Genomic DNA, 16,110 nt, shown 5'->3' with positions numbered 1-16,110 from the left:
CTTCGCAGACAATGACCACTCACTACTATACACTTCGCAGACAATGACCACTCACTACTATACACTTTCACAGATACAAAAGTAAGTAGGAATTCACCAATCAGAAGGCTTGAGTTTGACAGAAACCTACGGATGGGACACCACATGACACTGGTGTTTGAGAGCTTTCCCACCACAGGCATGTGGCGTCTCAGGAATGCACACAGCATTCTCAGCAGCGGCAGTGGCAGGACTGCACTGCCACCACCAAGGCTGGAGAGCGGCAGGCAGCCCCTCCCTGTCAGCGTCCCCGGCCACACAGCCCTCTGCTCACTGACGCAGGGCACCCAACAGGGAGAAGGGGTTTACGAGGAAACCCGACCTGCTAACTACTTACCTTCTCGCGCAGGGCAGGCTTGCTCGTTTAACTTTTTGTTTCCTCCCTTGTCATAGCTCAGCGCCAAATAGTTATGATTCAGCAGAAGTTTGAACCTGACGGTGAAAAAAAATAACAAAATTGGAAATTAAAGTTCCCTCCACTACAGTCTTTCTTTGCTTGCCCTCTGCGTAGGTGTTTCTCTCCCGTTTTCTCTCTCGGAGCAGCGGCTACGTCGTGGTCTATAAATATTGACCCTGACACTTGCTCGGTGCTTGACTGGCTCAGGTCTGTGACCGAGCACCGTGGTAATACTCGGCAAAGTTCTCAGCTGCTCGGACAAAGCTGTGGATTGGCTCCCGACCCAGCAACCCTGTGCCTGCCTGCCTGGAAATACCATTTCGCTGCCAGCTTTACAGATGCTATGGGCCTTTCCTGAGGCCCAAATCAGGCACAGGAGGGCAATTAAGAGGTTTGTCTAAAGAAATACAGTTTTCCTCAAGCAGGTGGAGAAAAGGGGGATTGAGTGGAGTGGAAGACAAGTAAGGAAATACTGCCTTTGTTTTGGCTAAACAACCCAATCTCAAGCCCCTTATACAAGTCATTTATACCTAAATGTCAGTCCACCAACCTCCATAAACTTCATTACTACATATTATGAATGACCAACAGACACAGGAAAGCGCTTTCATAATTGTTTTTAATATCACTTCTTATTGAGGAAGGCTGTAGTGACTGAGTAATTGGTCACACACAAAAAAATGTTTTGACAGAAGTTCACTTCCAGAATGATAGAAATGCCTTGGGAAGTATAATATTAATCAGACAAATTGTGTATTTTATAAAATAAGGTAAAATATAATCCAAAAATTATATGATTCAATAGACTATATTAACTTCTACATTTACAATCATGCATTTTGGATTATTTTACTTTATTTCATTAGATTAAGGAAAAATCTAAGCCATGACACGACAGTATACAGTTTGCAGGTGACATAGTCAAGCCCTGAATACCTACATATACTGCCTGTGACACACAGTAGGAATGATTAGAAAATAAATCAAGCCCTATTCTGGATTTTGCTTGACCAGAATAACCATTTGTTTGCTTTACTATCTCCTCCCTTGATTCAATCAAGGGTGAAGAGAACTTTGGAAATAATCTGTTATTTTACAGATAACAAAAATCCACCCCAGGCTGGCTATTCTTTGCCTGGAGTCACACAGCAACTTCGTGGTAGAGCCAAAACCAGAGTCCTTGCCTCACCATTCGCAGTTGCTGTGCTCCTTCTGCTGGAACTACGGTTTTCAAACTCATTTTTAGGCTCATCTTCATGTGAAAGTTTACTGACACCTTACCAGTAAGCAGAAATATTACAGCCAGAAAAATAATGAGCATGAAACAAAAGTAGCCTTTTATTATTTTTATTTTTATTTTTAGAGACAGAGTCTCACTTTGTCTCTCTCAGTAGAGTGCCGTGGCATCACACAGCTCACAGCAACCTCCAACTCTTGGGCCTAGGTGATTCTCTCACCTCAGCCTCCCAAGTAGCTGGGACCACAGGCGCCTGCCACAACGCCCGGCTATTTTTTTTTGTTGCAATTTGGCTGGGGCCAGGTTTGAACCCGCCACTCTCGGTATATGGGACCAGGGCCCTAGTCATTGAGCCACAGGTGCCGCCCCAAAAGTAGCCTTTTAGAATTGACTAAAAGGAAAATAGAAGAATTAACTCTCAAACAACTGAAAGATGTTTTTCCTTGCTTAACTCAAGATACCAAAACTTATTGGTATCTGTCCAATAAGTTAACATATTGCCAAGAGAGGTACACAGCTAGGTGCCAAGGAGGGAAAGATGAAACCTGGTTTCTACTCTCAAAGACCTTACACTCTAATTCCAGGGGGAAAGGTAATTACGAAACAGTGTATTACGTACAGCAATGGACCCTGGAAGACTGTACTTAAGGGAGGCAGGAAAATGAGCATCCGAGCCCGGATGAAGGGAGGCAAACTGGGTCTTTCCTCACTCAAGATTTCAGGATCTTCAAGAATGAGTGAAAAGCAGTGAGGCAAAGAGGAGAGAGGAGGAACACCAAAGGCAGGGAAGAGCACAATGCGTTCATCATGTAGCATACACGGAACTTCAAATACCTGCAGCTCTTTCTTGCAGGAGCACAAAGTATAAGGCAGAAAGTAGCTAAAACAACAACAAGAGACTAGCAGGAGGAAGGTGAAGAGGGATTTTATAAACCAGGTTAACAAAGTTGGGTTTTATGGAGTAGGATAAGCTACTACTCTTCAACTGTTTTTGTTCACAGACTCTTAAAAGAATGTTGAAAAGCTATGTAATCACTCACACATTATCAAATTAACATCTACAATATTTTACCTATGACAAAATATGTATTGGTACATGCAAATAATTAAATTTCTAGGCTGGATCTCATGGCTCATGTCTATGATTCTAGCAGTCTGGGAGGCCAAGGTGGGATGATCCCTTGAGTTCAGGAGTTCACGACCAGCCTCAGCAAGAGCAAGACCCAGTCTCTACTAAAAATAAAAAACTTAGCCATGTATACTGGCAGGTACCTATAGTCCTAGCTAATTAGGCAGCTGAGGCAGCAGGATCCTTGTGAGACCAGCAGTTTCAAGTTGCTATGAGCTAGGCTGATGCCATCACACTCTAGCTTGGGCAACAGAGTGAGACTTTGTCTCAGTAAAAAAATAAATAAATAAAGTGGGTGGAGACTGTGGCTCAAAGAGTAGGGTGCTGGCCCTATACACTGGAGGAGATGGGTTCGAACCCGGCCCCAGCCAAAAACTGCAAAAAAAAATAATAATAAATTAAATTTCTACTCTACTGGAAATGTTGACATTTAAAAATAAAAGTCATATAACTTACTTTATTTTTTTATTTTTTATTAAATCATAAACACATAGAACATGTATACATTAATACATTTATGGGGTACAATGTGCTGATTTCATATAGAATTAGGAACACTTACATCACAATGGTTAATATATACCTCATCCCATTTACTTACTGTGTTAGGACATTTATACTCTATACTAACACCTTCCCTTGATCTGACTCCTCCCCTCCCTTCCCATCCCCCCTTTCTCCCTTCTTCATCTTGGGCCACAGTTGTAACCTATTCTTCATATGAAAGTGTGAGTGATTATAAATTAGTTTCATTGTAGTATTGAGTACATGGGATATTTTTCCTTCCATTCTTGAGATACTTTACTAAGTAGGATATGTTCTAGTTCCATCCATGTAAACATAAAAGAGGTAAAGTCTCCATCTTTTTTTAGGCTGCGTAATATTCCATGGTATACATATACCACAATTTATTAATCCATTCATGGGTCGATGGGTACTTGGGATTCTTCCGTGACTTGGCTATTATGAATTGAGCTGCAATGAACAATCTGGTGCAAATATCTTTGTTATAAAGTGATTTTTGGTCTTTTGGATATACACCTAGGAGAGGAATTGCAGGATCAAATGGCAGGTCTACTTTTAGATCCCTGAGTATTCTCCATATTTCTTTCCAAAGGGAACGTATTAGCCTGCATTCCCACCAACAGTGCAGAAGTGTTCCCTTTTCTTCACATCCATGCCAGCATCTGTAGTTGTGGGATTCTGTTATATGTGTCACTCTTACAGGAGTTAGACAATATCTCAAAGTGGTTTTGATTTGTATTTCTTTGATGAGTACAGATGATGAGCATTTTTTCATGTGTCTATAGGTCACGTGCCTATCTTCTTCAGAGAAGCTTCTGTTCAAGTCCCTTGCCCACCCTGAGATGGGATCACTTGTTCTTTTCTTATTAATAAGTTTCAGTTCTCTGTGGATTCTCGTTATCAAACCTTTGTCAGAAGCATAACCAGCAAATATCCTCTCCCATTCTGAGGGCTGTCTGCTTGCTTTACTTACTGTGTTCTTTTATATATTTATTTATGTATTTATTTATTTATTTTGCAGTTTTTGGCCGGAGCTGGGTTTGAACCCACCTCCTCAGGCATATGAGGCCAGCGCCCTACTCCTCTGAGCCAAAGGCACTGCCCAACTTACTGTGTTCATGGCTGTACAGAAGCTTTTTAGTTTGATCAGATCTGAGTAATGTATTTCTAGTGTTGCTTCAATTGCCCTGGGGGTCCTCCTCATAAAGTATTCTCCTAGGCCAATTTCTTCAAGTGTTTCTCCGGCACTCTCTTCAAGAATCTTTATAGTTTCATGTCTTAAGTTTAAATCTTTTATTCAGTGAGAGTTAATTTTTGTTAATGGTGAAAGGTGTGGGTCCAGTTTCAATCTTCTAGTAGTTGCCAGCCAATTCTCCCAGCACCATTTGTTCAATAGGGAATCTTCCCCCCAATTTATATTTTTGATAGGCTTATCAAAGATCAAATGACGATAAGTGTATTTTAAATATACACAATAGCATCTGAATCTATAATAATTTAATACAACTATTATGTAAATTACCCACAAACACTTCTTTTGACAACTGAAATTTTTATATTACTATTTTATTTTCTTGACCTTTATTTCTGTCTCATTTCTTCATAGATTTTTTATGCAATGTATTTTATAATTAGAAGTCTTTAGTTGTTTACCTTGTCATACTTCTCTACAATAAAAATTGAAGGCATTAGATTTTTAATTGTTAAATTTTTGATGACCCAGGACAATGCTTCATAGTAACATTTGGGCTGAAGAAGGCTGTGCTTTTCTCTTGTAGAAGAGAAAGAGTGTTATGAAAAAAGCATTGCTCTTGGCCAGATCAACATTAATAAAGAGTTTATACCAGAGTTGAAAATCTGGACACTGACTTTATAAAAACTATCTATTCGATGGCTAAGTGAAAGAAACCAGTCTGAAAAGTCCATATACCCTAAGATTCCACATATATGACGTCCTGGAAAAGGCAACACAACAGAAGACAGCAGAACGAACTGTGGCTGCTAGAAGTTTGCAGGGTGGGAGGAATGGGTGAATCTCAGGGGGTTCTTAGGGCAGTGACACTCCTCTGTGAGATACTATAATGGCAGGTGCATGACATTATACATTTGACAAAGCCCACAGATGTAAAGGACAGACTTATGTCTGCTCCCCAGTCTTCTTGAAGTATGTGGTCTAGAGGGAATATTATCATTATTCATGAAGTAATTACTGTCTGATCACTTTAGCTAGGCTTTAGAAGTATTTCTATCACTAAAAATAACCCGGACAGATGGTTACGGTTTTGTCTTTTTTAAGACAAAGAAAATGAAGCTTATAGTTATTGAGTCACTTGTCTAAAGCCATATAACTAATAAATCACAGAACTGGGATTCCACCCAAATTTGGCTGGACTGTATATTGTGGTGACTTTGTATCAGTCATTTAAATTAGAGGCAGAGTCTGCCCAGGCAAGGAAGTGGACTGAGCAGTGTCTTCACAAAGTCAGAAAGGGTTCAAAGAGCCTTAGCCTGCATTTCTTCTAAGGAATTGGTAGAATTTTAACATTGAACATTAAGGAGTAGCAGGAAGATTAAGAACAAAATAAGCAGATGAAATTAAAGTAACTGATATAAGTTATTAAGAAGAACTTAAACTTCTTTGTCTTCAATTTGATTGAAAGGGAAGGGGAGGGAACACATGAAGAGTAAAGGGTGACTCCTCTTTGGATGCCTGGGTCTCTGAGGAGGGTACACAAGTGAGCAATGTGAATAGGGAGCTGGGAAGAGAAGGTGAGTTTAGTTGTGGACATGATGAACCTGAAATATTTATGTTATTATCATAGGATGTTCAGTGGGCATTTAAATAGAGAGAGGAGATAAGACCGCATCAACTCCACAGTCTTCCATTCTTGTTTTCCTGCTTCAGACCTTGTCACCATGCAGTCTTTTGTCATCACAGACGCCAAAGCAGTCCCTTAAAAACATCACTCAAATCACATTCATCTTCTAATCAGACCCGGCAATGTTTCCCTACTTTACTCATAGTAAAACCCAAAGTCCCTACAATGGTCCATAAAGCCCCCCTTGACCTGCTCCCTCATTGTGTCTCTGACAGCACACACTAGAGCCCCCACATCTTCTCAGCTCCAGCCCACTTCCCTCCTACTGTTCCTTCAATGGGCCTGCCCGCTTTGCCCTTAGTGTCCTTCTATTTGTTGGTCTCTCCCACCTGCGGACAGCTGCATGGTTAACTTTTCACCTCTTCCAAGTCTCTGTTCAAATGGCACCTTCTCAGCAAAGCCTAGCACTGTCACATCATTTAAAACTGCAAACCTACTTCATTATTTATTATTGCTTGTCTCTTCCCAAGAGGATGTAGGTTCATTAACAGCAAAGATTTCAAATAAACCGAACCTTGCTCACAGTAAATGCACAATAAATACGTGTTGGATAAATGGATGAAATACACACTGGTGAACCTTACACCACCATAGGTGGTTCTGACATGAGATCTCTCATCAGTAGCCTGTATAATGGGAAATAAACCAAACTCAGCATTTAATAGGCAGGCCCAAGAGGAGAAGCCCTGAAAGACTGAAAAACCACCATGAGGTCAGGAGGATGAGAAAGGGTAAATGAGGATGGAGTGTTAGAAGGGAGTGGTCAGCAATGTCATGTGCCGTGGCGAGATCAAACATGAAAGCAGCCCATTCCCTACAACATGCAGAAAGTATCACAATACTCAAAGCCACCCAAGTGTACAACTGAAAAGGGTAAATTTTAAGGTATATAAATTATTTTTCAACAAAGCAGTTATTAAAAAAGAAAGCAAGCACTGGGGGAAGGTAAGCAAGGAAAATGAGACAGGAATTAAATCTTTCTCTCTCAAAAGGTGTGTGTCCAGGAGAAAAGACAAAGAAAAAAACAAGTCAAACTGAGCTGAGATTCTTCTTTCCCCAGGAACAGTGCAAGTTATACATGTGCCTTAGTTTCCTCATCAGTAAAACAGGTTTAATACTAATACCTACACCACTGGGAATCAAGACTTCACTTTATTTTATTGTCAAATACTATTTTGCTATATGGATGTACCAACTTTGGTTATCCACTCACCAGCTAATGGCCGTTTGGGTTGGTTTCCATTCTTTTGGCTATTTGGAATAATGCTGCTGTGGACAATCATATACACATTTTTGCTTGAACTTGTATTCATTCCTCTTGAGTAAATACCAAGGAGTAAAACTGCTAAGTGATATGGTAATTTTAGGTTAACGTAATAAAGAACTTTCAAACTGTTTCCCAAAACAGGTGTGCCATTTTACATCCCACCAGCAAATGTAGGAGGATTCTAATTTCTCTGCAGCCTTACAAACACTTGAAATTCTCTTTTTTTATTGCTATCCTCGTGAACATGAAGTAGAATTTGATTGTGGTTTTAATTTGCATTCTCTTAATGACTAACAATGTTGACTGTTTTTTCATGTACTTATTACTCATTTGGCTTTTTTTTTTTTTCGAAACAGAATCTCATTGTGTTGCCCTGGGTAGAGTGCTGTCGCATCACAGCTCACAGCATCCTGAAACTCTTGGGCTTAAGTGATTCTCTTGCCTCAGACTCCAACTAGCTGGGACTACCGGTGCCCACCACAATGCCTGGCTATTTTCTGTTGTTGTTGTCATTATTGTTTAGCTGGCCCAGGCCAGGTTCAAACCCTCCAGCCTTAGAGTATGTGGCCGGCACTCTACCCACTGAGCTATGGGCACTGCTCAGCCCTTTGGCTTTTTACTCTTGACTTCCGGTAAATATAATTTCAGAAACCTTAGGACTAAATAAAGCTTAAAATATATTTTTGAGGAGCCAACAAAGTTTTACCTGGCATAAATACAGCCTACTCACTTGTTAACTGAACAAATAAATAAAATAATACATGAAAGATATAAATGAAAGGAATGAGAAATACTTGACCAGTATGCTATTTCAGCTTTTAAACTAACAAAATTTGAATTCTTATACAGTTTCAATAGAAATTTTAATAAGGAAAGGAAGCTTTGGGGAAAAAATACAGTTACAGAGAACATGTGCTAATCCTCTGGTCATTACTATGATGAATATTTACATTAGTATTTTTAGTTTCGTAATAATAAAATACAGATTAATGTCAGAAAACTGGAATTGTAGTCTAGCTATGTGAATGCTTTAATTTAATGCTTCTTTGAAGTTGGAGTTAAAAAAAAAAAGCAAGAAGCTAAGGAGTAAATGATTTTAAAATATGTTGTTGACAAAGTTAATCAGATGTGAATACTACAAATTTATTTAAGACTATGAAGAATGAGACATTCCTCAGGGGCAAATACGTACAAGCAAAATAGTAGTAATCCAAGCTTATCCTCATTTTTTACCCGAGGGAATCAATGACTTACAGTGTAAATGACTAAAGAGAAAAAGAAAACTGACTCCACAAGGCACCTAGTTAGAAGTAAACCGGGAACTGTTTTCCTCCTCTTTTTTCCCCTGGAGGGACCTGCTATTAGTCATATCATATACAGAGTCACTTACCTTTAACTCTAAGGTTCTTTGTTCTCAAGTAATAAATAATGTGGGCTCCTGGGACCCCTCAGGAAAATCATACATAAGTCTACTAACCTTTACTGCTGCCACTTTATCGTGGGCACTTGTCCATTATTAGTTTCAGAAGTAAGTACTGACTACACTATTAATAAATGGGTCATTTGTTATTTTCAATTCAAACAATGTTGTACATAAATCGAGAAGAAGGGATATACCAAACGGGGCAACCACAGCAAAGAATGTGTGTCTTTTTAAACTTTTGTTTGACATCACACAAAATACCAAACTAAAAAACACTATCGTTTATGAATAAAAATTATTCTGAAATTCGCAGTATGGCTTGAGCTCAGGACTGCAAGACCAGCCTGAGCAAGAGGGAGACCCCGTCTCTACTGAAATAGAAAAATTGGTCAGCACCTACAGTCCCTGAACTAATAATAAAGCTCAATGTGTTTAATAAAATAATAATATATAATGAAAAACATCCAGAATATCAAATTTTTTTTATGTTCTAGCTGTTGCTGATTAGACCTAGAAGGCAGTCTCCAGGTTCTGCAGTTGTTCTTTAATTGAATCTGTGTATGAGCTGGAACAGGGACACTCACCTATTACCTGTAATAGCCTCCACTTGTAAGTGCTAGTCATCTCTCAGTCGGGTGTTTGTAACTCGGACACTGCCTGTGTATTAAAACTTCACTAATTTCTCTTCACCTTATGCGTTTCTAGCTATTTATCAGTATTTTGATTTGTTTTCCTTCTAGAGCTACACATATATTTACACAACCTTATGGATAATCTCAAAAAATGTTTCTTAATATAACAAATAAGTATTTGCAATATAATTTCAAGCATTTCCTACTTTTTTAAATGTCTGAAATCCTTAATATCATCATATACTAAATCACTAAATCAAAGTTTTCTATTTTTACTCCAAAATGGAAATTAGGGCCAGGCACTCAGTGCCTCATGCCTGTAATTCCAGCACTGTGGGAGGTGGAGGCATGTGGATGGCTTAAGCTCAGGAGTGCAAGACCAGCCTGAGCAAGAGGGAAACCCCGTCTCTACTGAAAACAGAAAAATTGGTCAGTGCCTACAGTCCCAGCTACCTGGGAGGATGAGGCAAGAGGAGAGATTGAGTCCAAGAGTTTGAGGTTCCTGTGAGCTACTGCAGGGGTCTTGGCATAAGGAATGAAGACGATTGACACAAAGTCTGTGTAGGGGGACTAGGAGCTCTGGGAGGAGCCATCCGAGCAAACCTCAAGTCTGTATTTATTATCATATAATGGGAAGTCGCAGACAAAGCCGCCTGCCCAACACTAGCCCTGATTAGGGAGGACATGGAAAAGGTCAGAAAGAACGTCCCCACATTTGTTTTTGCAAAACCACAGACCTTGAGCACAACCTCTGCCTCCAGCATCAAGAAACCTTTGGAATCTAGAGAATCTTTACCATAATTATTATTGCCACACCTCACATACACATTTTCTCTTGGAGGCCAGTTTTCTGATCTGCACACACACAACTCACATGCCATTCTCATGATTCTGTAGGTCTCTCAAGCAGGAAGTGATTTATGCTAAAGATCAGGTCTCAATTTCCTCTACAAGTTATGACACCTCAGCACTCTACCCAGAGCAACAGAGTGAGACTCTATCTCAAAAAAGAAAGAAGAAAATGGAAATTAGGTTTATGTGACAAGAATCTAGATTATGAACTTCAAATTCCATTAATCTCTGAATAGTTCTAACATCCAGGTGATAAATCATTATTAGATATTTCAAACAAATGTTTTCTTTCATCATAAAGAGGAAGCTGCTCTCAATATTTCTTTTTTAGAATTGATTCATTCATTTGGATCTGACCATTCATGCATGTATCCATTATTAGCAATATGTCATTAATTTAATGGAATACTTATTTCTAGAAAACAGTGCAATACATTTTATAGGCAGTAGAAGTGGAATCTCAAGAATAATAAGTGTCAAGGAAGAAGAATGTCATAAAGGTGGGCCTGAAAGCATCCACGTGGGAAAGGCTTATGTCAGCTGTAAGGAGAGAAGTAAGGTTGGGGAGGGGTCCCTGACACAAGCTGCTATGAGTTGCACAGGATGGCAAGGGCGAGATCCCAGCCAGGAAGGAGGCCACAAAACCCAGCTCCATGGTCTCACTGGGAGAGTATGAGACCTCGACTACCCAAGAATGCGTGTCTGCCAAATACAAGCTGACTTTTTTGCTATTTATTAATCATATGTCAGTAGCTCAGAAAAATATCACTGAGTGATTAAACTCGGCAGTGAAAATGGGAATGCACATTAAGTCTGATAATTCAGAAAAGAAAGTAAAACAAAAACAACACTGGTTTATTTCACTGTTCCATGACAAATATGCTTTCATATGGAGGATTTAAATTATATTGATAAAAAGATGAAGAATATCATTATACATTTTAATAGCATGTTTTTATATTCAAAATATATTTCAAAAACAGAAAAGAAAATAACAAAGCAAACTAAGTTTAAAAGAAATGAAGGAAACATCCATTACTCTAGTTTGGCTCACATATAAAATGTGGTTTCTACTTGCTATCCTGAGTGACGGGGCCTAAAATTTTCTCGAAATGTGATGTCTAAAGGAATACTGCAAAGCAGAAAAGACTAACAATGAGAAATCTCACTTTTACTTCTGCACTGTGGTGAATCTGAATATTGTCATGTACAGTATTCATTTCCAGAAGCTCATTAAACGAGACTTTGAGATGGATGGGAGCAATCTTTTTGGTTCTTGAAAACTTTCAAGAGACTATTGTGGAGTAGCTAAAAACTGTAAGGAATGCTCTGATTCTTTTTCCCTCCTCTAATTTACTTCATTCTGGTATCAGACCAATATTGAACAAGAACAGAACTGGAACTGGGCTAAGGAGAGATGGGTAGTAAAAGTAGAAAAGGTAAGAATATTGCTTCTCAGCCTTCTGGCTAAGATCAACTGAAAGGTAAGAAGAAAGAACATCCTTACAATTATTTTTCCGTGATTCAATAAAGAGAAAAGTGATGTCAAGAAAGAGTACATCAAACTGGTAATCAACCTACTTATAATTTTGTTGTGTTTTAAAAGCAATTTGTATTGAATTATTCTATCAAAATAATTGTGTATAAATACTTATGTTTGAAAAAGCATACACAAACCTTGAATCATACTTGATATTTAATTAACACCAATAGAGAATATGAAAGAATGTTCTTAAAGTATAAGACCTTCACAACCAGTCCTCAGGGGTAAGGGATCCAGGTTGATAGGCTAAAACCTTCTCACGTACTGTCCAATTCCTAACGGTATGTACAAATCTAAAAACTCACACTTACATACTACTTCATATTTTTAGTAAGTGTTCTTTCATAAGTTGTATCATTTGATCATCAGGATAAACAATGAATATTTCTACTTTACACATGAGGAAAATGAAGTTCAACGCCCATAAGGGAAGAGCCCAAAGCATGGAAAGTTTGAAAGAAGTATAGATAGAAATGGAATTCACATTGTCTACTTTAAATCCTGGGCCTTTATCAGTAATATCACCAGGAAAATATCTCAGTAGAAATTATGTTCCCATGGGGTAAAAATAATAATTCCTGGGGGACAGAATGAAGTCTTCCAATTGGAGGCATATATATTTTTGTTGATAACGGCCACACATACACACACACCCTCACACAAATTCAAAGTTTTTGTCTTCATTTCTCCAGTACTGGTCAATGACAGTACTGTTACTCACTCATGCAAGCTAAAAATACAAGTTTCCTGCTTCTCCTCTCTCTTATTTCTAATTCCTACATGCTCAATATTCTTTGAAATTTCGCTAAAGTTTTTCTCCTTTCCTTTCCTCTGTTTCTACCAAAATTCAGACTTAGCTTTTATTTAAACTCAAATACTGAAGTGGTCCCAATCACAGTCTTGTCTCCTTATCACCCCTTTCCTTTTGCCTCTATCAGTCTTCTGTGATATGAGGGTTGTTCATGTATGTCTCTATTTTTTCATATTACATGGCTGGATAGCCCTTATCTGTTTTTACTCAAAGAAAGATTTTTTTTTTTTAACGCCGCCCTCTTGCTAACAACAGAAGGTTCAAACTTCTAAACATGGAATATTGGCTTTTCTGCCATCCTACCCTGGTCCTCCCCTTTCAGTTTCATTTTCCCTTGCCCCATCACACAAATCCCACACTACGCTCTCCTAATGCACCATAGGATATGGAAGTGGTATGCCGTGCTCAGACCCTCCATGCAAGTGTCTTCATGGAAGGACCTCCTGTAAGCCTTGTTTCTATGGAGTAACATTTAAGCCAGTACAGAACTATACTGGCTTAGTATAGCAAATACATAGCCACACATCGAGACCCCAATTAAAGGAAAGAAAATTACTTTGTATGCTGTGACCCTAAATTAACACTCCTTATTCTCATTGCTTGCTGTCTTTTTCTTAGAAATGTGGCAAGCTGCCTGATATGCACCGGCAATGATTCCTCCTGAAAATAGAAGGGAAACGTATGTACTAGTTCTCAAGCTTACAGAAGCAAAGCTGTGAGAACACTGTCTGCTTCTGTATGACTTTGGGGGACCTGACCCCCCAAAGGGGGTCAGCATTTCTGCAGCATTTCTGTCTTGCACAATGCTCTTCTTGCTCAGAGTTTTATAATCTGTGTGATAGAAAATGAGGCAATAAAAACACATCCATTTCAACCGCATGCTTATCCTTTTAAAAGACCCAGTCCTCTAGCCGTCAGGTATAATTACACACAGTAGTACTGCAGAGATTCTGAAGCAGGCTACAATCTGACAGAGCAATCCTAAGTAGTAAATACTTAGGTGCTAAAATTACGACAACAGTATCCGTGGAACCAACATAGCCTCTACACAAAGAATTTTAAATATTTATGTGCCCAAAGATGCAGCACTTTGCCTTGGGTAGAACAAGAAAGTTCAGAGTATACTGATGAGAAGTTATCACTGGGTTTACTGGCAATCGATAGCAATTAAAAGCTACATTTTAAAATGCAGATCAGGTGTTACTGGAAAATGTATCTATCTGAATAGCAGCTATGGGAATAAAGATTATCAAAAAGGGTAAATAATGTATAATAAGTCCCCCGTGAGTGATGAAAACCTAATTCAGATGACAGGCCACGTATCAGTTGGAAGCCAGTGCTCAGACTTATTGGCTCCAACCATGTTTTCTTAATTTCCTAAGAGTGCATAACATCATACCACCACCCCCAATTGGCACAGGATACCCTTCTTTATTGCTTTATTCTATTAAAAACTATTTCAACTTACTTAAATTCCTGAAAAATCCATTTTATAACTTTAATTAGCAGTTCTAATGCTTCTCATGCAGTATTTATTTATTTTATGCTTTCATTCAATAAACACTTGCTGAGTGCCCGTCAAGGGCCTGGCACTAGAAAGACAATCCCCGTTCCTGGAGAGGGTAAAGGCTGGTAAGGGAGACAGACTAGTGACTAGATTGCTGCAGTATAATATGGCAATGACCATGAGACAAACACACAACACAGAGAATATAACCCGTCCTAAGACTGAGCTCAGGGAAGGTTTGAGGCTAGAGAGGTAATATCTAAGTTCTCGAAAAAAAGTAGAAGTTAAACAGAAAGTACCGTGTTTCTCCAAAAATAAGACACTGTCTTATATTTATTTTTTCTCAAGAAGACACACTAGGGCTTATTTTCAGGGGATGTCTTCCTCTCCACACTGAAATGCATGGTATGGCTATGCAGCATATCTGCGTCACTAGGTCTTATTATCGGGGTAGGGCTTACATTCGACAAATGCATAGAAATCCTGCTAGGGCCTATTTTTTGTGTAGGTTTTATTTTCAAGGAAACATGGTATATGAAGATTTCAAATATGAGACACTTTGGTAAGACCCAAAATACAGCTTTGGAGTAAGAACCTTAAGTGGCGGTAACTAGTGCAGACTTAATGTAACTGTCCTCGCATTTTTAGTACTGAGACTGCTTCATTTTTAGGCTCACCGCCTCTCTACCTGGTGACTCAGCCACTCATCACATCACCCACGTCTTTAGAATGTGATCCCACTTCTTTTGAGGGAAAAAATATATAATTATTGATTTTCAATAGCATTTGTATTCATTTATTCAAAAATATGTATCGAACAACTTCAATGGGACAGTCTCAGTTTTAAGAATTGGAAATAATGATGTTGAACCAGGCATACCAGATCTCTAACCAGATCTCATACCAGATGTTCACATTCTAATGGGAAAAGAAACACTAACAAACGAACATGATAATATCTCACAGCAAAAAAAAATATTTGAAATAAAGTAAAGCAGAATAATATGATAATGTTTAGGAAAAGAAAGCTTTATGTAGGTAGGTTAAGAAAAGCTTTGCTTGAAGCAGAGCCCTCGGAGCAGAGGCCTAAATGAAGAGAAAGTTGGCCATATAAGATCTGCAGTGAGAACAGTCCAAGCAGAAGGAATTGCTAAAGGCAAGTTCCTTGGATAAGAACAAACTTTGGTATTCAAGTGACACACACATCACCCAAAGAAACTCCGAACAAGGGCACATAAAAAAGTCAGATAAGTAGACCTGTAGAACACTGAAACTGGACCCACATCTTTCATCTTTAACAAAAATAGATTCTCACTGGATAAAAGATTTAAATTTAAAATATGAAACTATAAAAATACTACAAGAAAGTGCAGGGAAAACACTCGAAGAAATAGGCATGGGAGAATATTTTATGAGGCGGACCCCCCAGACAATTGAAGCAACACAAAAATACATTACTGGGACCTGATGAAACTAAAAAGCTTCTGCACAGCCAAGATCATAGTATGTAAAACAAGCAATTCTCGCCCTCAGAATGGGAGAAGATATTTGCAGGTTATGTCTCTGACAAACAATTGATAACCAGAATCCACAAAGAACTGAAACGCATTAGCAAGAGAAGAAAAGTGATCCCCTCTCACTGTGGGCAAGAGATTTTAATAGAAACTTCTCTGAAGAAGACAGACCTACAGACATGTAAAAAAATACTCATCATCCTTAATCATCAGAAAAATGCAAATCAAAACCACCTTGAGATATCATCTAACTCCAGTAAGATTAGCCCACATCACAAAATCCCAAAACTATAGATGTTGGTGTGGATGTGGAGAAAAGGGAACACTTCTGCACTGCTGGTGGGAATGCAAACTA

The 16,110-nt window shown here is 38.7% G+C and overlaps 1 protein-coding gene across 1 annotated transcript in view; it reads right to left on the bottom strand.

Annotated features, from left to right (window-relative positions):
* BMPR1B (bone morphogenetic protein receptor type 1B) overlaps positions 1-16,110 on the bottom strand; it is a 274,381-nt gene that overhangs the window by 157,232 nt on the left and 101,039 nt on the right. Inside the window, exon 2 of the mRNA XM_012810557.1 lies at positions 377-471. The gene's annotated coding sequence lies outside the window, so the exon portion shown is untranslated. The remainder of the gene's footprint in view (positions 1-376; positions 472-16,110) is intronic.

This window comes from Otolemur garnettii, unplaced genomic scaffold (genome assembly GCF_000181295.1).
Source record: "Otolemur garnettii isolate 467f Iridium unplaced genomic scaffold, OtoGar3 scaffold00137, whole genome shotgun sequence".
NCBI classification, from domain to species: domain Eukaryota; kingdom Metazoa; phylum Chordata; class Mammalia; order Primates; family Galagidae; genus Otolemur; species Otolemur garnettii.
This window is presented reverse-complemented; position numbering and strand designations above follow the sequence as displayed.